Here is a 26,171-nt window from a genome sequence, read left to right on the forward strand (position 1 = left end):
CACATCATTACGAAATGTCGTATTCATGATGTATGGAACAAGAATTAATCTAATGTAATCTAATCTAGTCATATCATATTGATGACTTGCCATGAAGAGTCATGAATTACCGAAATTTTTGCCAATACCAGTAACCAAATCTAAACTTGAAAATAAAAGACGACAATTTTTGTAATAAACCATGACTCCTATCAAGACCCTTTGGTCCCTGTTATCTAACGGAAGATGTCTGATATACCTCCATTCTGAAGTAACAAAGTGTGCATGCATTTAAAGATGAAGTGCATGATGTGAAAATCTGTGACGGAGATAAGAACCCAACACGTAATCGGATTGTTAACTAAGAAAAATCAAATGTTGCGTATCGGTTTTTCTTACGAGCCGCTAGGTGTCTGAATCTAAAATAAGGATACAAACTTTTGTGCCTAAGCGACAATCGAACTGCACACCTACGGTGTATCCACGAATATAGCTTAAGTATCAGTTGCTTACTCATGAACGGTAAGATGTGTGCGTGTTTGACTAGAAATAACGACACCTGTTACGATTGTTGGCAACACATGAACAGACATTAAAAATGCAAGTTAATTTTTACTAGCAGGTGGGTGTGCACTTGATAGAGCTTGAAATGAAATTATGAATATTTTTGTACTGGATCAGGGTTCAGACCCACATACTTACCTTTGGAGGAGACCTAGAGAAGATTGCAGTCTTGGGAAAAGGAACGAAATGATTGAACTATACTGTTCCGAGAGATTCAGATCCTCGAAAGAGGAGATACGAATTCGAATCACAGTCCAGCACCAAATTTTTCAACGTCTCTAATTCAATCAAGTACAAGTAAAATAAGAGCCCTGTCCCTTTAAATGGCTATCGGGTCATCAAATAAAATAAAATTTTCTAATGTAAGTAAGCTTGCTGGCGACTGTATTTCTGTTTACCGTCACTTCCGCTATGTCATTTCCCAACGTAAACCGGCTCTGCCCAGTTGGTAATGAAGGAACGTGATGTTTAATGCGGATTCTCGATTATAACGTCTTTCTCTTGAGGTTACCAGAGGTAAAATAAATCTGTTTGTGCCTTTTAAAAGTAAATGCCTGAACTCACGCATTGCACCTGTGATAGTTCGTTCCACCAGACCATTGTGGCCACATTTTCCAGCCCCAGGAGTGTGCTGTAACGGATGATGTGCTTAGCTTACAAAATTAGTCACGGTGGAAAAAATACGAGTCTATTAAATGGTTAAGTAGAAGCAAGCTTCTGACGCAGAGATTATGCTATTCTCATGTCAGTAGGATGTAAAGACTCTTCTAGGCATCATAGGTTGGATGTGAAGCGATTTTGATTTTTCACAAATTCAGCAAATTTCTTAGTTCGAGAAAATCCACTGTCAAGTGTGAAGTTGCAGGATAATTCGATTATGACTGTCATTATTACTATCATTTTATTCATACCGCTGATGGAACACGACCGTCTGGCGACCGAAAGCACATATCGACAAAATTTTTATCGCCCATTTCCTCTCGGTGCTGAAGCTGTGAGTGGAATTCAAGCGAATCTACAATATCATATTAGCTGGTCTCGCGTTTTACCTCAAGACTACGGTCGTAGTCACGAGTAAAGTACTAACACTGGAGTCAAGACTTCCTCTGGGAAGTGCCGCTGTCTACAATGTTGGCAGATCGAGCATATTGCCAGACATAGAATTCTGAGAGGAGCGCGACTGTATTGTCCACCTTACGTGAACGATTCGGCGGTCAGTTATTTTGTCTAAGACTGTATCTACAACACATATTGCACGCTGAAGACCCAGAAGAATTAAAAAAACAAAAGTAGTTTATGAGAGCAACGTTAACCATAGCGTTCGAAGTATTCATAGTATTGTATACGTGTGTGTAAACGCCTTCTTACGACCACTCAAGGAAGACAAGGATACACAGTCTAGCTTCAATATTATAAATACGCCTCAGTTTGTGGATGAACTCAGACTTAGGTTGATAATAATTCTGAATATTTAACAGCAGTCTACCCATTGGTGTTAAACTCGTTTTCAACCAATGATTCCAACAGCTACAGGAACACTACATGTGATACCTCTTACAAGGGGAGGCCGCCAATTGTGAAATTCAGATTCGATTCATACTGCGCATAATAAAAGCTCATGGCCAGGGGTGTAATGTGGCAAAGCACCAAGATGCACTTCGCAGCCGTTGTCGAGAAAATCGACAGTTAAAAGAAACCGTTGCAGTGAAATTCTCTCTACGATTAAGATCGTTCTACAGCGTCGTGACACAGCGTTACGCGCTCGGGTTCGTAATCTGAAGGTCGCCGGATCGAATCTCGCGCCATGCAACTTTTTTTATTATTAGTTTTTTGTAATTCAAATATATATATATATATATATATATATATATATATATATATATATATATAAACTATTAATGAATTGATTATGCATGTTGGTGAAGGCGGATCGCTCTCCAATTGTACCGCCTCCATTTTTCCGTTTTTTTAACAGGGTGTACCAAAGCTCTCCCGTCCGCACTGATTTTCGACGATGTTATAAGTTGCGCTAGGGACCGCATCTACCTTCTTTCGAAGTTAGCAGGCAACTACGCTGATATGCGGTGGCTCGTTTCGGCCCATTCAACATCTGTCCTTCAAGTGTAACGAGCGAGTAACGGAGTTTATATTTCATACCTGCCACAGCGAATTTGTATTCGTGGGGTCTCTATTCTAATTCGAACGTTTGACTTACACTATACGTATTCGTTTCGGAATATCGTTTCTACGCCTTCCATTAACTATACGTGGTTAACATTATGAAGACAATTAATAACATTTGTGAAATACAACTTTGTTTGCGGAAAACATAATGATGTTCGAAGTCGCCAGTTTTTCCACGACAAACGACTTTCAACAACTTATTATATGCATAACTGTTGCAACTGATTGCCGGGAATTTTATATATATATATATATATATATATATATATATATATATATATATATATATATACACACACATTTGAATTACAAAAAACAAATAGTAAAAAAAAAAAAAAGGTTGTATGGTGCGAGATTCGATCCGGCAACCTTCGGATTACAAACCCGAGCGCTTACCGCTGCGCCACGACGCTGTAGAACATCATTAATCGTAGAGCGTATTTCCCCGTAACGGTTTCTTTTAACCGTCGATTTTCTCGACAACGGCTGAAAAGTGCATCTTGGTGCTTTGCCACATTACACCTCTGGCCATGAGCTTTTATCATGCGCAGTATGAATCGAATCTGAATTTCACAATTGGCGGCCTCCCCTTGTTAGACAAAATACTTACGCAGTGTTATCAGACGAAAAGATAAACCTGACACAAACTGTGGGAAGTTTGTTTTACAACCTTCGCATCTGGATAATGAGCTTTTTCCTATTTGAGATATCTGTGAACGTTGCTGCTTAAGACGATTTAAGCAGAAACTAAATTCCCTCAGCTTCGACAATGTTTAAAGAAATCGTCTTATCGGCACTAAGTCGTGGTTTGTGAATTGTTTACCGGGCGTACTCTGCCATATTTCGCTGGTTGGAAGGCAAAAGCTTACTGACAAATTTCACACAGAAATTACTGTTACAGTGTACTTATGGAACCAAATGAGTGAATTGTGTGTTTTCCGGTCAGAAAGAGCACTGGCAAACAGTCTTCGCTACATTAGGTTATTTAAACTGGTGTCACTCTGAGCTAGAATTTATGGTCAGCGACTAAGTGTAAGGTCAATGTTTCGAATGCGAGTTTTGTAACTGTGAAATACTTTCCTACATTATAGAAGCGAATATTAAATTTGAACTAATATTGCGTAAATTTTGTACTTGGACAGCTTAGAATGAAAATACTTCTGTTCATTTCAAAGGGAAACAATAAATTTTCTAAAACATTGTCTGTCATACACAATTTGAAACAGGTCATGTCGACCAAATCATGTGGAAGAACTGACAGCGACGTATATCGGAAGGCAGTAAGATCTCTTGCCTTTTGGTTTGTCAGTACTCGAGAGCCATTTCTAGGCGCAAGTAAATGAAGAAAGGCAGCGCGTTTTTGTTATCAAGTAACGTCTTCGTCAATTACTTTAGTTTTAATGTAATCTACGAGTAATTGCTGATGTTTGATATTAACATGAAAAGGATTCCGTAGACAGGGAAAGAACCTGTTCTTGGGAAACTACTTCTATAGTGACCAAAAGGCATTAAATGATCTTCAAGCACTTTCAGTTAAAACATCTAGCTACTGCCGCGAAAATCCGATATGTCACATTTGACTTTGCTTCGATAGCAATCCGATTACGTTCTGGGTTCGAATCCGTGTCCAAGACAAAGCTTTACCTCACGGCATTTCAAATAAGTTATTTGTGAAGAAGCAATATTTAACATCTCTCGTAGTTCGTTAACAGGGACAATAGATGCTGGGTAGGAATCCGCGTCTGTTAAAAATGTTTGCGTTATGCAATTTAAAGTTGATATTTGCTAACTGATACTATCTAAAATCGAGGTATATCACTCTCTGTATGCCTAATCAGGAATGACTGTTAGTTTCCGTCAGTCACGAAATCTTTGCTTAGTCTGCATGAGCTGGGTTTGAATTATGCGGAACAAGACGGTTCGTCGTGTCGTTTGAAGTTCATACATATTCTCAACTAGCTGCTCGTGAATAACTTAAATTTTTAATGTCATTTTGTGTTAAATAATAAGTACGGTATGTTACTTTGAAGAGGAAATCATGAATACGACGAACTTACTACGTGCATTACCAATCTGACGTAATAATGAGAGTGGTAACATTTCAGGTATGTCATTTATTGTAATAAATGTGAGGTTACAACCCTTAAGGACAGTCTTATCTGTGATGTGTTCCCTGATATTTGTAGTATCGTGGTATTACTTTACATCTTGAGTTATTACGATACAGAGCAGTGTTTTCTAGTGGTGACTTGTTGGAACCATTATCAATAGTCAAACGACTGTACCAAGGAGCGATTAGAGGACCTGCTAGACAGCTGCGTTATGCCGGTACGGACTTTGCCACAGTAGCAGACAGCTGCTAATTTCGGACCATGACCGTGGATTACACTTCGGTCAGTGCTGGTTAGAGTGTTGCAACTGTAAATGGAAGGCTTTGTTTGATAGTCTTGTGCTGATGCTGTCTGAATAAATTATTCCATTGGATAAAAAGCGGTTTAGTTTTGAGACCTAACCCACGAGGGTGGAAGGCACATTGGTCTGCTTCAGGAATTCCAAGCAATAAAACACAAAACACAACCCAGGAAGGGTTCGAACAGCTACTTTCATGCAGAAACATGCATTTGAAATTTGTTCATCGTTACGGGGTCAAACAAGAGGGTAACATTACTGAAATAATGATCAGGCTACTTAGTATATAATAGATTATACATATTTCAAGGAGGAAACGTATGAAGACGCAGACTTCCTCGTTATCAATATGTGCGGCATATCTTTCGTGTTAACGAAAGTAATATCCCGCTTTACCTCTTCTTACGTCTCAAATGAAATGAATGCCATGAGGAATCGAATATTTGTTGACTGCGTCTCGCTTACTTCCATCCTTACCAACATATTTCTTCATTCTTGTGGTAATCATGACATTCTATGTGTATGCTGCAAAATATTGCACGTGGACAAATTCGACATCGAGGTGCAAAGCGTTTGGTATCTTACATTATATTCAATTCGAATAAGCCTCCGATGTATTTTTACTTCGTTTGTATTTTTAGATGATTATGAACGTAACGGAAAATTATCTCACATGCTTTATGTTGAATGAGAAACATTGAATGACCCGTATTGCTTTCCCTACGTTGAAATGATATAATGTCGGCGCCAACAGCCTTCTTCCACGCCGGAAGTTGAAACTTGTATCATTCTGGATTAATGATAATTGAATGTCTCAAATGCATACATAGCCCACAAATCGCCGTCAGAAACCATCAGGAGAGAACGCTGCATAAAAACCAAACGTGCGCGCACGTCTCCACTCTGAAAAACCGTATCGGAGAATCACGGCAAGCATTTCGCTGAAGAGCTGCCTCGTAAAAGAGCCGAGAAATGGCAGCGTCGTAGCAAGTATTTGTCAACACTCTGATAGTGCATTTACTTCCGGGTGTAGGCCGGCATTACCTCGCTAAATTCACTTGACATTCGTTTTCCACCTCGAAGACTCGTACGATATAATCCACTGTAAGATGACACAATTAGAAAGTGTATTTAATTTCTGGACTCCAAGAACGGCGTTCTTCACATAAGTAACACCCGTTTGTGTGTGCATTCGGGAGGACGACGGTGCAATCCCGCGCCCGGCCATCCTGATTTAGGTTTTCAGTGATTTCCCTAAATCGCTTCAGGCAAATGCCGGGATGGTTCCTTAGAAAGGGCACGGCCGATTTCCTTCCCCATCCTTCCCTAATCCGAGCTTGTGCTCCGTCTCTAATGACACCGTTGTCGACGGTACGTTAAAACAGTAATCTCCTCCTCCTCTGTTTGTGTGTTTAAGGTTGCGTTTTGAGGCTAAGGCAACATCGCAGTGACTATAGTCTGTCTCTTGCCGCCAGTGTCTCGTTAGCACAGAGGTTCCCTTGTGTGTTGCAGTGCTCGTACTATATGACATAGCAGTTACAATCACGGTAGAAGCCGCTGACTACAACCTTTTATTTTCCATTTTAATTAATGGAGTTGCAAACTGCTAGTAAAAATTCCTTATACGATATCTGAAGAATGCCTTTAAACATCAATCTTCGTCCGATTTCGACTTGGTAAATTAAGTTAATATCATGGATGTTTGCTTTGCAAATGCCAAGGTGCTTCACTGTAAAATAGGTCCTGAAAAGATTCAAACCGACTGTCAACGATATAAATTTGAGCTTTGTTCGTCTTATAGGTCTAACATAACAGAAGGTTGTTTATGAAGAGCACATGTTGATTAATATAGTTCCCCTCTTCTAAATTTTTGCAATAGCATTTAACTGTAGACGTTTTCTAACACCGGCGTTAGCAATTCCTTTCCGTTCTCTGAAACCTCCAAAACGACAAATTTTTCTGGTTTAAATCTGATGACCTTAACTATCACTTCCGATCAACATTAAATACTTCATGAACCCATACATGGAACTCCAAATGTGCAGTGTTCCTGCACTGCTACAGAGCATGCATTGCAAGGTACTCACATAGTTTATCGCATAGACTTACCATAAGGAATGAAACAAGAACTGTAATACACTTTACACCACAGACGCTCACTCTGGCTTGACGAAAACATCCGAACATTGACCAAAAGTTGCACAAATAATTGAGTTTGAAAGGAAAAGAAACGAGGTATGAAGCATTTATAAATTCATCGAATGTAGTGAGGTGGTTTAATTTCGTCCCAGTCTATAAAATTAATTTCGGGCCATGCTCAGCTCTTGCCGATTAATGTAATGTAATACCCGTCTACTAATCAGGGCGTCTGTCTCCGTTGTTTTTGAGCGTGAATGGAAATTGTAGAAATTTTCTGTGGAGCAACGTTTAATAATAAAGTGTTTTAAATCATCAAAAGCGATGAGCGTGATCAGGCGCTTTCGATAAAGAACGGCGGAGTGCAGCGCCGCTGCTGTCGCCACGGCCGCTGCCGGTAGCCAGCAAATGGTTCCCGGAGCTTTGCCGCATACGGCGTCCAGAGGAGGACAGTCTGCAGGAAATCTGCCGCAAAATCGTTACTGGATAAAATTTTGATATCGGTGTGTCAGAAAGCGAAATAGATTGAATCTGCGCTGCCATTACATTCACGTCTTCAGCATTCAGACAGAAGAGGCTATAAAATATTTTATGCCAGCTGCTCTCCATCCACTGACATTATGAACGTAAACAACGCACGCTACCGCTAGACCACAGGCGCAATCAGCGTAGGGCTTCTCTATCATGGGACAAGTTTTCCTCCAGGAAGTGCCGCAGTCTACAGTGTTGCCAGATTGTGCAGATAACCGGACTTAGAGAATTAGCGAGTTGGCCAGATTTTTTGTCCCATGTCGCGATCGACGCGGACTTAGCCTCTGAAGCGGCCGGCCGCCGGTCGAGTTTTATGTCAAAGAGTGTACATACATGCGACTTATCAGTAACACGGACATTTCCACTATGCACTGATTCTATATCCTCAACCTGTCTCTGCAGACCAGCCACCTCCTTTACGACTGACCATATAGTTTTAATTTTATCCTGAGACTCAGCTATTCTATCTGCATACCACATACTTTTTGCCTTCCTAATAACATTTTTAAGCACCTTACAATACTGTTCGTAATGGGCTGCTGCTATTAGATTTTGACTGTTTCTAACGTTTTGATATAATTGCCACTTTGTTCTACAGAATATTCTTATCCCTCTAGTCAGCCACCCAGGCTGCCTGTTTGTGCTAGTACCCTGTTTTGAACGTTCTAACGGAAAGCAAATTTCAAAGAGCACGAGAAAAGTATTGTATTTATCGTCTACTGTATCAAAAAAATGGCTCTGAGCACTATGGGACTTAACATCTGAGGTCATCAGTCCCCTAGAACTTAGAACTACTTAAACCTAAGGACATCACACACATCCATGCCCGAGGCAGGATTCGAACCTGCGACCGTAGCGGTCTCGCGGTTCCAAACTGAAGCGCCTAGAACTGCACGGCCACACCGGCCGGCCTACTGTATCAGCGCTATAAACATCTTGCCACTGTTGTTTCTTGATAGGGTTTACAAAGGTCTCTACAGCAAATGGATCAGCTTTCCTAAACAGCTGATGACTATATTTAACACGTGTTGCAGCACAAAAATCTTTTAGAGTTAAAATTTGTGCATCATGATCTGAAAGGCCATTCACCTTTTTGCTAACAGAACGCCTTTCTAGTAATGAGGAATGAACAAAAATGTTGTCTATGGTTGTTCTACTGTTCCCTTGCACTCTCGTTGGAAAGAATACGGTTTGCATAACATTATATGAATTAAGGAGATCTACCAGCATCCTCTTCCTTGCACAATCACTTATACAATTAATATTGAAGTCACCACATATAACTAACTTTTTGTATTTCCAATAAAGTGAACCAAGAACCTCCTCTAGCTCTAGCAAAAATGTTGTGAAATCGGAGTCTGGGGATCTATAAATAACAACAGTCAGAAGTTTAGCTCCACTAAATTTAACCACACCTGCACAACATTCAAACACCTTTTCAGTGCAGTACTTTGAAACATCAATTGACTCAAATGGGATGCCTTTTTTCACATACTTGGCTACTCCCCCACACCGCAAAGAGCTCCTCGAAAAGCTGCCAGCCAACCTGTATCCTGGTAAAGGAAGCCTCTGAATTATCTCCTTATTTAAGAAGTGTTCTGATATACCAATAATTTCAGAGTCAATATCTATAAGCAGTTCACTAACTTTATCTCTAATACCTTGTATATTTTGATGAAATATACTAATTCCCTCATTACTCGGATACCTAAGCTTTGTCAAAAGTGGTTCCTTTGTTAGAGAGACTTTCCTTAAGCAGGAATACCTATCAGCTGACTTCAATCTAAAAAAGGTGCTGCTCTAACACCCACTACTGCAGGAATTTTCCCATGCGTGATCCCACCAACCCTCCTATGCTGTCACCTATAAGCTTTGCCAACCTCTCCTTCCCATACCTGTTGAGGTGCAGGCCATGTCTAGTGAAACCCGTCCTGCTGATAGACTCCACCGACACCACTGAAATGTGACCCATGCTTTCTGTCATCAGCGCATCCCCAAGTCTCATGTTATTACGCCTGACGGCTGTAGTAAGATGAGGCCGATCGTGACGCTGAAACAGTCCCACGAAATGCACATTCGTGTTGCCAGTCTGAGTGGCTATCTTTTGCAGGTCACCATCTATGTCATACTCCCCATCCCTATCAATACTATTACCAGCCCCACCCACAACCACTACCTGATCCTCTTTAGTAAAATCCCTGCATAACCCCCCTATGTTAACAGTCACCTGAGCCAATCCTGCATGAGGCTTCACAATGCTGGTGACCTGGTACTCACTCCCCAGCACTTCCTGCAACTGCTGGCGTACACCTCTGCCATGTGAGCTACCTAACAGCAGAACCTTCTTCTTCCTCTTCGACTTTGCAACTGTTCTAGCCACCGTAACTACTGAGGTCTGCTGCATACTTCCTACATCTACAGCTACTAGAGATTCCTCTCCACTAGACTGACAGTTGGTCATATCTATTGTAAACACCAATAGTAAAACTACCTGAAAATCTTCTTCTCCTAGCAGATCTCTTTCCAACAGCCAGCTCCCTTTCCCCAACCCCCATCTCCCTCCTCATCCTATCTAGCTCCTGCTGTGCGTTTTTCAACTGCACCTGAAGGGCACAGATCTTACGCTCCTGCTCGTCTATCAACTTACTCTTGTTACATAACCTGCAGTTCCAGGAGAGGATCTCACCAGAATGCCCATTGGCTTCCCCACTGCATTCCCCCCAGTGAAAATACTTCGAACAAGTCTCACACCGCAATCCACTACTCACGAACCTACGGCAATGCCCACACTTCTCACTCATGATAAAATTTTACTTTTTCTGAGTTCCGCTACTACAATAAGAAGATGTTAAAAACCTGACTACAATAATTACAAATTTACTCTACAAGGGAAGTAACTACTATTTTTAACAGTATTAATAAACAACAAATGTGAATATAACAAAAGACTAATACAGAACGAAACTGAAAACAGTTCCCAAAAGGTTCTTCTGAAATTATTTCACCAGAAAACACAAAAAACACCGGTTGAAAACTACAAAATTTTCCTAAATAAACCACTGTACACAAACAATTAATTAGTACTTAGCTTTTGATGCGCCGCTACAGCTGCAACTGGTCAGCGCGGAATGTAAACACAGGTAAGAGGTTACGTTGCTCGATACGAAACACTCACAAATATCAGGTCACAAGAAAGGCAGAGGTGAATGAACAAACCACTAATAAGTCACTTATATAGTAAATATTATCACAAAAACCGTTAAAATATGTATCTGAAACCTAAAAATATATAAAAACTTAGAGGGCGATCTCACACACAGTCACTCGCTTATGACGTGACCAAATATAATATATCTGTCCAATGAATGCCCGTTTGTCATCTGCATTTCTTCTTGGTGTAGCAATTTTAATGGGCAGTAGTGTATATTCAAAAAATCAACACAAATTGAACCTACACACCTTTTACAAATATTAGCCTCCAATGGCGTCTTTCTCGATTAAAGGACAAACGAGAGCATTCAAGCGAGCGTCACAGGCTCTTATAACTTTAACGGCCACAAGAAGACAGAGAGAGTAATGTTTTAACTTCCACTATTTATAGGCAATTTAATAGGCATCTTTGTAATTATTTTTCATTATCTATTTAGATATATACATTCGCCGACCAGAGACGTTATTTGTGAAATATAGATACATAAATATTGCACAAACATAAAAATGAAAAACTGTTATTTCCTTTTATACATAATCTACAACCATTCATACAGTAATGAAATAATAATAATAATAATACAGATAAATATTTTTATTATTTTTATATATTATAACGATTTTGGAAATGTATTGCCAGGAGACGTGACAGTCTGTGTTCCTAGTAGCTCACTGTTTGACGTAAAGACATCTCACACCAGACGGAAATCGCTGAGCGACAGCCACATTGTAACACTTGGTGGCGTAGTGCATGAACACTGTCTTTAAACAGTTAGTCGCTGTGTGAGAGTACCTGCACGCAGCTTTTCATAGGCTACGCCTCAACGTCGCGCTGTAAACGGCGCTTGCAGAGTGACCCGCGGCTGTGAGGCACGGCTGGGCAGGTGGCAGCCGCGAGCGCCTGGCGCAGCGCTGGAGTCGGCGTGTGGTGCTGCTCCCTCAGGTTCGGCTGACGATGCGTGGCGCGTGACGTAGCGCAAGCCGGCTCGCGCCAGGCCATGGGATAAACATGATCGGCTAATATGGTCACATAATCCTCCAGACCTACCTAACATGGGTCCTATGGAACACCAAGATATGGCTGCCCAAATCATCACCGAATCCCGTCCATGTCACAAAACCAGTCCTGGGCGATGCTAGCTGTGGGTCATGAGGGGCCCGGTTGTCACAGAACACAGCATTACAACTGGGCAACAAATTCTGTACTGTGGAATGGATCTGATCAGCCAGAATGGCGACGTAGTTCTTGGCAGTAACGTGACCTTGCAGAATAACCGTGGGTCTTATGGAATACCACGATATGGCTGTCGAAATCATCACCCCGCCATGTCTCACTCTTCAGATGTAAACTCGGCCAAAAGCTGGAAACAGTGCGAAACAAGACTCACCCGAGCAAACGACTTTCTTCCGTTGCTCCGTAGTCGACGTTTCGGTAAAACTTTTTCTTGTGCTGGGCGTGTACATCGCTGATTAGTGGTTCTGGAAATCCAGCTCGCCCATTACATCCCTGCTTAGCTACTTCGGCGTTGTTTTGATGCTGACAGTGTTCGCGAGTGCGACATTCAGTTCTGCAGTGACTTCTGCAGCTGTCGCCCTCTTATTCTTCGTCTCACTCCTCTTTTTACCGTCTGTCACGATAATCCCACACAAACTTTCATCCGCTTTGTAACTTAGCTGACGATGTTTTCTCGCTTACCTTGTTCAAATGGCTCTGAGCACTATGGGACTTAACATCTAAGGTCATCAGTCCCCTAGAACTAAGAACTACTTAAACCTAACTAACCTAAGGACATCACACACATCCATACCCGAGGCAGGATTCGAACCTGCGACCGTAGTAGTCGCGCCGTTCCGGACTGAAGCGCCTAGAACCGCTCAGCCTCAGCGGCCGGCTTACCTTGTACCCGGCATAAATCTTCGGTGCGGTGCCTCTTGGAGCACTAAATACTTTGGCTACCTCGGTTACGGAAGCACCCCCCATACGAGTATCAAGAATTTGTCCATGTTCGATTTCGCCCAACTCCGAAAAAGTACTGCAGAGAACACACTATTGACGCTTGCAACGTATTGAGGACACTGCACAGGTGCTGTTCTCGCTGAAATACGACAGGGCCACCTGCAGGCTTGCCTATAATCTGCATTTATTTTCGAGCATGCATTTCTCACCGTGTTTCCGTATTTTTGTCCAACCGTCGTATGTTGAACAGTATAGAGCACTCTCTGCATCAGTTGTTGCTGTCATTCTACTTATTGAAGAGAAATGATGTATTTTTTTCCGAAATAAAGAGATAGTTAATGTGCAGAGAAGTTCTTGAAATTCGTTGAGAAAAAAGTCAACAATTTCTCTTGTTGTCTCTAATCAAATGAATTATAACATTAGACGTAGCGCCATACTCCGTGCCTTTCGAGATGGGAGACCTGTGAACAGGCGTGCAGTACGTGTCACGCACAGGGCAGCTGGCATCAGATGCTCGATAGCAAGTAGTTTCTATGCGATCTGGCAGTAGCCACTAGCTGACGGACACTGAACTGCAGTCAAAATACTGTCATTTTTACGGTTCTGTTTCTTTAATTTTCTAATTGTTTATTAAGTACTACTATTATTGTACTTAGTTATGACAGTGCGATTATGTCTTCTGTAAAGTTTTTATGCTATACATTGAGGTAACTGGTCACGTGAGTAATGTTCGAGAACGATGTGTGTATTACTCATTCGTAGAGGGGAATTTGTTATAAAGTATTTCGTCAGTTTATGATACTGGTAAAATGAGATTATGATTTCGGTAACTTAAGAGGAAGTTTATTTTACATTAGTGAGGTTTCTTGATTTATTTATGTTAATTTACTGTTCTGATTCAGTGACAAATTTTGATTGGTTCTGTATATATGAGAGGGACTGAGCGGTTTTGAAGCTGCATTGCGATTGGCTGTGATGTTTTTCTGTCAATCAGGAATTAGCATGTTGGCACATATTTTAGGAACTAGAAGCTTCTTTTGTGTAGAGAGAAGAGTAGGGTCGGGGCTTGGATCTCATAGTGATCAAACCCATTGATGTGTGATCCGATGAAAATGATTAATATTGTGATATTTCGGTACTAAAATGTTTGAGAAGTGCCGTCAAGTATGAAAGAGAGTTCGATTTAAGGCCTAGTGTGAAATTCAGAATTTTTGTGACGTTTTAAATAACTTAATTCCGCGTGGATTGTTGCTTACGCGCGAACGTGAACATTTTGTTATGTGAGACTGATTATAACAATATCTGAGCGAGCTGTTCTAAAAGAAACAATCCGTTGATAGACTTTCGGTGAAAGATAATTAATCATTACCGTAAACTGGCTACGGTTATGAATGACGCGTGCGTGTGGACTTTTCATACTTTGTACAGCTCAGAGCAAGGCTTGCTAGTGACTGACGTATGCAAGTTTACCGTAAAAGAGTGAAATTTCGCGCATTTCATTTACCTATTCCTTCCACCGACAAAACAACTTTTAGTGCGACTTATGGTTACAAGATGTACAACTGTTTTTTCTATAGCTCTTTCCGGCTGAGTACTTCATTTCAGTAACTTCAAGGAGGCGTGCGTGTGAGAAGATATTCACATGTTGAGTTGGTCTTTGCAACTCACTGCGCCACCGCGAACACTAGCGTCATTTTCTTATTTGTTCATGATGGTAAGATGACCTTGCATCGTAAAAAACTGATGCGCCATTTCTATAAAGAGTTTGTGGCAAAATTGTCAGGGACACGCATGAGGGGCAGAGCTTGAAATCTCCAGTGGGGGGAGGGGGGGGGGGGGGCGGCAACTTCCAGCGAGGCAGAACGCGTATTACGGAAGCAAGGGATCGAAATACGACCACCTTCGACATGTTTGGAGAAGAGAAAACATACCAAATGTTTTGCACAGTACAAACAGAGCTATCTATTTGTGAGTTGTAAAGAGCGATCACATCTGTCAGCATCGAAAGCCGCAGCATGCAGTTAGCTAAAGCTGTCGTTGCTTCATAAGGTTTCTTATTGGCGATTTTCTTTTTCTTGTTGTTTCTTTTCCGGGTAATCGTGTGGTTTGGCATTGCCGGCTAAGAAGCCACCAGCTTAACTTCTTGTCAGACATTGATTCCTCGAACGCTTGGTAAACATCGATTAATCACAGCTTCAAGATAAGGCTTCGCGCAGACAGCGTGATCGGAGGATATTACCGACGACATGTATGTTTCTGTGTCAACAGTTCCAGAGTACAAACGACACACTTTGTCAAAGAGCTGCGTGGTTCATAGCTTCTTACAATAGAGCGTCATAGAAACTTGCTTTTAGAGATAGTAGGTTATATTGCACGACTTTCATTCAGCGTACTCGTATTTATATCCGTATTAGTCTTACCGGTGACAGATATAACTGATATTCTGTCGAATATCCGAGAGAGCTGTCGACGCAAGTGATGGCCATGCTGTGCAACGAGAAGACGTGTTACATGACTGCCAGTAGTACACAACTCCTTGCAGGTACGCTGACACATCAACAAATCGGACAACTTCATTCGCGGTGTAGTCATGGACACGATAGCTCCTTTTTGGTCAGATGTTTGAGTGGAGCGAAAACAAGAGTCCTCAGAAATTACACAATGAATTTTTCTCCGAAATTTCGTTGCCAAACGAAGAGTGCGAGATAGACAAATGCGCAAGAAATTTACCAGCGCGAGGGTAACTTTTGCAAAACAAGTTTTAATTGTTTTAAAGTAACTGGGATAATTAAGGAATTCGTATCTACTGGTTTGACGTAAAATTGAACTACACCATCAAAAAAAGTTTTGTACCACCTCGGTTCCCAGAACTCCTGAAGATAGACGTTTACTCTTGATATTGTATCACAGACACAGCCCCATTGACTGTTCAGCGATGTCACTAAACCCGCCCAAAGATGTAAACAATCATTTATGAGCAGTGCCTGTTAGACGGAGGGGGTCCGACAGCCTATCAGTTCCAGTCATTCCACCAGGAAGGAAGTACACGGCTCGTGTTGTCTGTAGTTCAACCATGCCTAGACGGTCAATACCGCTGATCGATCGCGTCTGCATTGTTACTTTGTGCCAGGAAGGGCTGTCAACAAGGTAAATGTCCAGGCGTCCCGGAGTGAACCAAAGCGATGTTGTTCGGACATATGGAGGAGATACAGAGAGACAGGAATTCTCGACGACATGCCTCGCTCAGGCCGCCCAAGAGCTACTACTGTAGTGGATGACCGCTACCTACGGGTTATGACTCAGAGGAAGTCTGACAGCAACGCCACCATGTTGAATAATGTTTTTCGTGCAGCCACAGGACGCAGTGTTACGACTCAAACTGTGCGCAATAGGCTCCATGATGCGCAACTTCACTCCCGACGTCCATGGCGAGATCCATTTTCCAACCATAACACCATGCAGATGGGCCCAACAACTTGCCGAATGGACCACTCAGGATTGGCATCACGTTCTCTACCCCGATGAGTGTCGCATATGCCTTCAACCAGACAATCGTCGGAGAGGTGTTTGGAGGCAACCCGGTCAGGGTGAACGCCCTAGACACACTGTCCAGCGAGTACTGCGAGGTGGCGGTTCCCTGCAGTTTTGGGGTGGCGTTATGTGGCGCCGACATACACCGCTGGCGGTCATGGAAGGCGCCGTAACGGCTGTACAGTACGTGAATGCCATCCTCTAACCGACAGCGCAACCATATCGGCAGCATATTGGCGAGGCATTCGTCTTCATTGACGACAATTCGCGCCCCCTTCGTGCACATCTTGCAAATGACTTCCTTCAGAATTTTCGACATCGTTCGACTACAGTGGCCAGCATGCTCTCCAGACATGAACCCTATCCAACATGCCTGGGATGGATTGAAAAGGACTGTTTATGGACGACGTGACCCACCAACCATTCTGAGGGACCTACGCTGAATCGCCGTTGAGGAGTGGGACAATCTGGACCAACAGTGACTTGATGGACTTGTGGATAGTGTGCCACGACGAATACAAGCATGTATCAATGCGAGAGGACGTGCTACTGGGTGTTAGAAGTACCGATGTGTACAGTAATCTGGACCACCAACTCTGGAGGTCTTGTTGTATGGTGGTACAACATGCAATGTGTGGTTTTCGTGAGCAATAAAAAGGGCAGAAAATGATGTTTATGTTGATCTCTATTCCAATTTTCTGCACAGGTCCCGGAGATCTTGGAACCGAGGTGATGCAAAAGTATTTTTGATGTGTATATATCACGAACAGCTGCTGCTAGCTATGTAAATGAATTAATTTCTTCAAGGCGTAGTTATTTTCCTCCTAAAAGTTACATTGCTGTAATTACTGTCAACAAGTAATTATGAAATAAAAAAATTTGAAAAACAAACGATACAATGTTTTGTGAAGTGGTTTGCCTAAACGTAAGTGAAATGCGGTAGGGAGCTTGTGCTAAGTGGAAAGATAGTGAGCCATAATGAATTTATTAAAGTTTCTGAAAGCAGTAATTGATTTTTTAATAAAAGCAGAATCCAAGAATAACATTAACAAATTGCCTCCCGAATTAAAAAGACTAAATTTCGAAAACACAACTGATAGTAAACATATCAAAACGGCCACAGTATAAAATCACTTCTTTTTAGTAAAGAATATTAAATGAAGTAAAAATACATTTACATTACGAACAGAAAAACATATGATCAAATGAATAAGCCACAAATATCAACCATCGGCTATTGCCAGTAATTATCAAAACGCCATTGCCTTTGAAGTAGCAAAGTGTCTGACAAATGTAGTTCAAATTTATGATGATATAGGCGGTGGCAGAGACAAAGCCAGTAGGATTAATTCCTCCTCTACTAACGTAGGACGCCAGTTGCCGCTACCACAGTACTAGAAAGCTTCATTAAATTCATTTCAATCACGGTACACAGACATCTTTAACTGAACCACAGTTAACAAGAGATACAATCGCCTATCCTGTAACAGAGACAACTCGTTAATTATTTTGTGAAAATTAAACATACTGCAGATGCAGAAAAGTACGAACGTCATGCAGGAAACTTTGACTTGACTACTAAGGCATACAATTTTCCCCCCTTTTTTTTCTTTGGTAGATGCAAACAATTTAGTGAACAGCTCGAACTCGTGATACCAGCCAACAGGTAACTATAGACATGCCTCAGAAATAAGGTAGATAGCTTAAACAATTTACACTGACTATAAAGTACAATTCGTAAATCAGAAGAATTACATCTGCATTCTATACCCTTAGATTCTAAAATCAATTTGCAACAGTGACAGTCACTAGCCCACACACACTGACAGGACTGAACTCAAGTAGTACCAGGCAAAACCTTCTTAAATATATACATATATATGCGCGTGACTGCGTGTGAGATCGCTCTCTAAGTTTTCATCTATTTTTAGGTTTCAGATATATATTTTAACTGTTTTTGTGATAATATTTACTATATAAGTGACTTATATGCGCGTGACTGCGTGTGAGATCGCTCTCTAAGTTTTCATCTATTTTTAGGTTTCAGATATATATTTTAACTGTTTTTGTGATAATATTTACTATATAAGTGACTTATTAGTGGTTTCTTCATTCACCTCTGCATTTCTTGTGTTGTGGCCTGATATTTGTGAGTGTTTCGTATCGAGCAACTTAACCTCTTACCCGTGTTTACATTCCGCGCTGACCAGTTGCAGCTGTAGCGGCGCATCGAAAGCTAAGTACTAATTAATTGTTTGTGTATAGTAGTTTATTTAGGAACTTTAGTAGTCTTCAACCGGTGTTCTTGGTGTTTTCCGGTGAAATAACTTCAGAAGAAATTTTTGCGAACTGCTTTCAGTTTCGTTACTGTCATTAGACGTTTGATTGTCTTTCTGTGTTAGTATTTTGTTATATTCTCATTTGTTGTTGATTAATACTGTCAATAATAGTAGTTACTTCCCTTTTAGAGCAAGTTTGTGATAATTGTAGTCAGTTTTTAACATCTTATTGTAGTAGCGGAACTTAGATAAAGTTGTTTTCTTGTTTCAATAATTGTAAAATTTTACCATGAGTGAGAAGTGTGGGCTTTGCCGTAGGTTCGTGAGTAGTGGATTGCGGTGTGAGACTTGTTCGAAGTATTTTCACTGGGGGGAATGCAGTGGTGAAGCCAGTGGGCATTCTGGTGAGATCCTCTCCTGGAACTGCAGGTTATGTAGCAAGAGTAAGTTGATAGACGAGCAGGAGCGTAAGATCTGTGCCCTTCAGGTGCAGTTGAAAAACGCACAGGAGGAGCTAGATAGGATGAGGAGGGAGAAGGGGGTTGGGGAATGGGAGCTGGCTGTAGGCAAGAGATCTGCTAGGAGAAGGAGATTTTCAGATAGTTTTACTATTGGTGTTTGTAATAGATATGGCCAACTGTCAGAGTCTAGTGGAGAGGAATCTCTAGTAGCTGTAGATGTAGGAAGTATGCAGCAGACCTCAGCAGTTACGTGGCTAGGACAGTTGCAAAGTCTAAGAGAAAGAAGAAGGTTCTGCTGTTAGGTAGTTCTCATGGTAGAGGTGTAGGCCAGCAGTTGCAGGAAGTTTTGGGGAGTGAGTACCAGGTCACCAGCATTGTGAAGCCTAATGCAGGATTGGCTCAGGTGACTTTTAACATAGGGGGGTTATGTAGCGAATTTACTAAAGAGCATCAGGTAGTGATTGTGGGTGGGGCTGGTAATAGTATTGATAGGGATGGGGAGTATGACATAGATGGTGACCTGAAAAAGATAGCCACTCAGACTGGCAACAGGAATGTGCATTTCGTGGAACTGTTTCAGCGTCACGATCGGCCTCATCGTAATGCAGCCGTCAGGCGTAATAACATGAGACTTGGGGGTGCGCTGATGACAGAAGGCATGAGTCACATTTCAGTGGTGTCGGTGGAGTCTATCAGTAGGACGGGTTTCACTAGACATGGCCTGCACCTCAACAGGTATGGGAAGGGGAGGTTGGCAAAACTTATAGGTGACAGCATAGGTGGGGGTGGTGGGATCACTCATGGGAAAATTCCGGTAGTTGTGGGTGTTAGAGCTGTACCTTTTTTAGATTGAAGTCAGCTGATAGGTATTCCTGCTTCAGGGAAGTCTCTCTAACAAAGAAACCACTTTCTACAAAGCTTGGGTATCCGATTAATGAGGGAATTAGTATATTTCATCAAAATATACAAGGTATTAGAGATAAAGTTAGTGAACTGCTTATAGATGTTGACTCTGAAATTATTGGTATATCTGAACACTTCTTAAATAAGGAGATAATTCAGAGGCTTACTTTACCAGGATACAGGTTGGCTGGCAGCTTTTCTAGGAGCTCTCTGCGGTGTGGGGGAGTAGCCATGTATGTGAAAAACGGTATCCCATTTGAGTCAATTGATGTTTCAAAGTACTGCACTGAAAAGGTGTTTGAATGTTGTTCAGGTGTGGTTAAATTTAGTGGAGCTAAACTTCTTACTGTTGTTATTTATAGATCCCCAGACAGCTCGCAGCGTGCCTATGTGGTTTGAAGAGCCACCAAACTCCCCGGATTTAAACCAGTTGATAATCTGTGAGACGACATCGATCGGGCTGTTAGCGCGCTGGATCCTCAACCGAGAAACCTTGCGCGGTTGGCCACAGAACTGGAGACGACATGGCTCCACAGCCCTGGCGACACGTTACGGTAGTTCACCGACTCTCCTCCTGCGCGTGTAGCGCTGGAAAAGGTGGTTATTCAGGCTCTTGACAGGTGGCCAGATTAATGTGAGAACAATGTAGAAACGATGAACCTCTTGTCAGATGCAAAGACCAGGACGTGATTGGAACTTTCCATTCAGTCTATGATCAGACGTCAAATAAAGAGCTGAAATAATAAGTTCAGCATTTAGAATCTATGTGTGCATGTAGATATCACCGTACTAGTATTTCACGCCGTACAGGGACTCAAATGAGAGATGTTGATATAAGAATTCCTAGTCCTAAAAGCCAGAACTTCTCTTACCTTTTTCACCGAATACGTTACAGAACTGACGTCTTTCCTCACGCGTATCTATTCAGAATCTGTACCGCGGAGAACAATACGTGTTAAAAAGTGTAGGTCACTCATGTTTAGAAGAAAATGATAAACAGTGGAATGTACAAAATTGTAGACCAATGTCGCTAACGTCAGTCTATGGCAGCATGATCATTGAACGTATTTTCAATTCGATTATGTTGATGTTCATTGGTGAACGTCTACTCAGCAAAATAGAGCAAAATAGATGTAGATCGCAAACGTGTTTATCTTTCTAGTAATCGGTTTCACTCATAGGAAGACCATCCTCAGACCAGTATGTAACTCTGAAACTAACAGAGTAGGCCAGGATTACTACATCCGTTCGCCTCATAAAACATTAAGTAAGTAGAACAGTTAGAATATGAAAAACGTACAGGGTGATACAAAATTCCTATTACAGGCTCATACAGTTGTAGAGGAGAGTTAGTAGATGAAATTTTTGAAAAAACCCATGTCCAGAACCGTATAGGTGTTTTAGAGGGAAGTTAGTAGATCAGGTTTTGACAAGAAACCCATGTCTGGAAATGTACCGTATAGGTGAAAAATAAATTGGAAGATCGAATCAGTTTCATATCTCCCACCTCGCAGTACGCACACAGACTGAGAAGAGGGCGCCGTCATCGTTCGCTGATGTGGTTACGACGTCACATAACACTCCCGTCCGACGACAACAACGGCTGCGAGAGATTGCTACTTTCGCTACAGGGAGAGTTGACTGTGGAGCTCCATCGAGGTGCCGAACTCTCGACTTTGGAGAGGACCTCCTTCATCACGCAGAAGAGAACCCGTCGACTGGAGCTCGAAACATTGTCCGCCCCATGGACTCCTACAGCACACAGTTCAGAGTTCATTGTCTCCGCTTGTGCGTACCGTGAAGCTGGAGATATCAATGTGATCCGATCATCAAACTGAGTTTACATGCAAACGGTACTTTTACGGACACGGATTCGTTATCAAAACATCATCTACTAAGGTCCCTCTCATCCAGAAGCCTGTAACAGTAATTTCGAATCACCCTGTGTATACTCATTGGCGGCCCACGGAGCCAGTACGCGGACCTCGTCTACGTGCTACGTGCTACGAGGCACTCCTCGACAAATGCTAACCTAGCACACAGATGCCAGGAGCTAAAATAAATTTCTTTTATGACACATCTGTGGTCACAAACTAGTAGATCCTCAGACTACCGGTTTCGGTCAGCAATGAAAAGCCTCAGATCTGTTTTATACACGTAAACACGTGTCCTAATATACTGGAGCCATAGTGGCCTCGTCAAGCGCTAAACACAAAATCAACGCCTACATCGTCACACACATATATAAATAACAGTATACACAAGAATGATTTTGTCAGCAGCACGCCAGTGGTTACCATGGAGACGGACGATCGCCAGTTCTGGCATTCCGGATTTAATATGCCCTGCAGGCGAGCCAGCAGAACTAAACGTGGCTACGCTTCATGCCCGGAGTTGATCGAGGTTTAATTACGAATTATTAACAACATAAAGACAGTAAACTAATTACAAAGATAAAAGAATAGTTGAAAACCTTTTGAAAAATAAACTTAAAAAACTTACTTATAATAAAATAACAGAGGTACGGTGAGTCACTTAGTTCCATGATCTAATTAGTTAGCTCTGGAATGCTTTGCAGGAAAAAAACACTCGAGGAAAATACATCATCATTCACACATGATATATAAAAAATGGGAGACGCAGGAGAACAATCACGTTCGGTGACACTAGGTTGCCGAAAGGAGTTTGATAGTGTACCACATTGTTCATTTGTAAGCAAGAAATGATGATATGGAGTGTTTTCAAAAATATGTGTCTGTTCGAAGAATTTTTCGCTAATAGGGCGCAGTAAAATACACGAGCCGGCGAATATTTAACAGAAACGGAATTAAAGTGAGATGTGCCACAAGCATGCGTAATAGGGGTCTGAAGTAGATCAGTGAGTATGAGCGATACTTACGGACTGCTTGTAGGTAATACTGCTGCCCGTAGGGAAGTATCGTCGTTCGACGATCACGAGGAAATGCAAGAAGACTTGACCAAAATTTTCACTTCCGTAATGAGTGGCAGCTCTTTTAATGTCGATGGAGCCAAGACAGTTCTCACTACGGACACAAACAACTCGACGGTATGCTGTAACAAGATTATTTGTGTGTGTTCTGTTAAGGAGATAGCACTCAAGATGGTCAGTTTTAGAGTACTGTTGCAGCGTTTCGAGTCTTCGTCTCGAAGGATGGCAACAGATATCAAACGAATTTAGGTACGGGAAGTGACATGGTGTTATCGTCAAACTCTTTTCTTTGTGCAGAGTCTTCTGACAGGTTTGATGCAACCTGCCATGAATTCCTCTCCTGTGTCAACCTCTTCATCTCAGAGTGGCACTTGTAATCTACATCATCAATTATTTGCTGGATGTATTCCAGTCTCTGCCTTCTTCTACAGTTACTGCACTATGCAGCTCTGTCTAGTACTATGGAGATCATTCCCTGATGTCTTAACACATGCCCCATCATCCTGTCCATTCTCCTTGTCAGTGCTTTCCACATATTCCTTTCCTCTCCGATTCTGCGCAGAACATCCTCATTCCTTATCTTATCAGTCCATCTAATTTTCAACATTCGTCGGTAGCAGCACATCTCAAATGCTTCGATTCTCTTCTGTTCCGGTTTTTCCACTTCTTAGTGGACATTAATCTGGGGCCTTTCTCACGATATGAGCTCTGCTGGGGACACTTTCAATGAAGGGTCTAAATGTCTTTGGAAGAATGGCAGCCCACTCCGCCTCAGTAACCGAAACCAGACACGGTAGTGATGCTGGACAATAGGGTCTTACTGATCCCAAACATATTCCATTGGGTTCTGGTCGGGACTCCAGGCAGGGTAGTTCATTTCAGTAATGTTACTGTCCACAAACTACTGCCTCACAGATGTGCTTTATGAGGAGGTGCTTGTCACGCTGGTACAATCATCGTCTCCGAACTGTTCTCTAGTTACAAGGTACACAATGCAGTAAAATGTGGCCTTATCCTTCAGCATTTAGCGTTTTCTGAAGCCCAATATGGAGACCGCACCATAACACGAAAAACACTCACGCCGTAACACCACGTCCTCGTAATTCATTGTTGGCGCTGATGACAGCTAACGTTTTCCAGGCATTCGCTAAACTGAAACCCTTTTATCGGTTTGCCACAGGGTATAGCGTGATTCTTCACTCAAAATTAGTTGCATGTAATCATCCGCTGTATGGGAGGTCGCTTAGCAGTGACTGCAGGAATTGGTGACTTTTGAGCAGCTGATCGACCATGTACCCCATTCAGTTTAACACCCTACGCACGGTCACTGTGCTGGCTAGAGCGCTGGTACCACTTCGGAACTCACAAGTGATTCATTACTCTGATTTCATGTGATTTGTTACGACCAACCTTCGCAATGCCTGACTGTCTCTGTCCGTCAGTATATGACATCCACCTGGTCTTTGTTTAGCTGTGATCGTTCGTTCATGTTTCCACATCACAGTCACACCACCAGTGGTCGAACTGGGCAGCATTAGAAGGGATAGAAAGTCTCTGATGGATTTGTTACTCAGGTGACATCCAGTGACTAGCCCACGTTCGAAGGCACCGAGATCTGCTGGCCTACCCATTCTGCATTTCTGCTGACAACACAATACTGGAAACCCCCTTTTGTACTGACGGGTCTGCTTCTCCTGACATCTAGTACTCAATTGCGCAGTGCTCAGGGGTAGCCGATATTGTTGATTAGATAGTGTATCTGATGATGGGGCAGGGCAAAGATTTTCGGTTCCTTAGACAGAGATTCAAGTGAAGCAAAATTGTTAAGGTTTCCGTGGCCACTTTTTTACAAGCTGCTTGCTGGCTTCTGTCTCGGGTTGTTCGGACGACGTTCGTCTGATGAATTTTCTGACGTTTCGCTAGCACGAGTGGCTGGCACAGTCAAAGTTTCACGCTCCATGTCCACCACAGTCCAGATATCATGAGAACATGCTTTGAGATATTGTGGTGCTTGCAGACGCGTATAGACTTGTCATTCGTTCAAAAATGGTACAAATGGCTCTGAGCACTATAGGACTTAACATCTGAGGTCATCGGTCCCCTAGAACTTAGAACTACTTAAACCTAACTAAGGACATCACACACATCCATGCCCGAGGCAGGATTCGAACCTGCGACCGTAGCGGTCGCGCGGTTCCAGACTGAAGCGCCTAGAACCACTCGGCCACACCGGCCGGCCACTTGTCATTCGTCTTTCCGTCATTACGCAAGTGGGATGGCCCTTCCGCCATGCATTGCATAGTGGCTTGTCGAATATAAACCTACGTATACCGTTGTAATTCAGTGAATATTTCCTCTGTTAATGCTTTAATCCACTGGACAGTTTTGTGTGGAGATGCATTTATTTCGCCCAAGTGCTTCGCCCGATTGACAGTACACGGCTGTCCGCAGCTCGTGGTCTAGCGGTTAGCTTTGCTACATCTGGGTCACGGGGTCCAAGGTTCGATTCCCGACAGAGTCGGGGATTTTCTCTGCCCGGGGACTGGGTGTCTGTGTTGTCCTCATCATTTCATCATCATTCAGAAAAATGGCGAGACTGGACAGTGAACAGGTTGGTAATTTGTACGGCCGCTTATAATCGCGTCACTGAGCGCCCCACAGACTAAACATTATCATCAGTAAACGTGTGCTGCACAGGTATTCCTTCGAATGCACGGTAGTGTGTCCAATAAGCGACAAGCCACAAGCCTGTGATTCTCTATTACGAAGCGGACTGATTTTCATGTCGCGTATGACGGATGCACGCAGGCTGACACGTGGACTCCTATTTCATATTTGGGGCGGGACAAAGAGTTTTGGCCGTTTGGCCAGAGCGTCAAGTGGGGCTTAGAGCGCTGTTTGCAGAGTAAGTGAGGCTGGTACGCTGCGGTAGCAGGCTTGAGGGTGATATGAGTCGGCAGACGCCTGCCTGCCGACTTCCCACAGTGCACTACGGCCCACTCCGTACTTGTCGCGACAGATAGCGGCCGGCTAATCTCGCGCCGTGACGTCATCGCTCGCGTGGCTCTGCTCCGCCA

The sequence above is a fragment of the Schistocerca piceifrons genome, chromosome 2, assembly GCF_021461385.2.
Source record: "Schistocerca piceifrons isolate TAMUIC-IGC-003096 chromosome 2, iqSchPice1.1, whole genome shotgun sequence".
NCBI lineage: Eukaryota > Metazoa > Arthropoda > Insecta > Orthoptera > Acrididae > Schistocerca > Schistocerca piceifrons.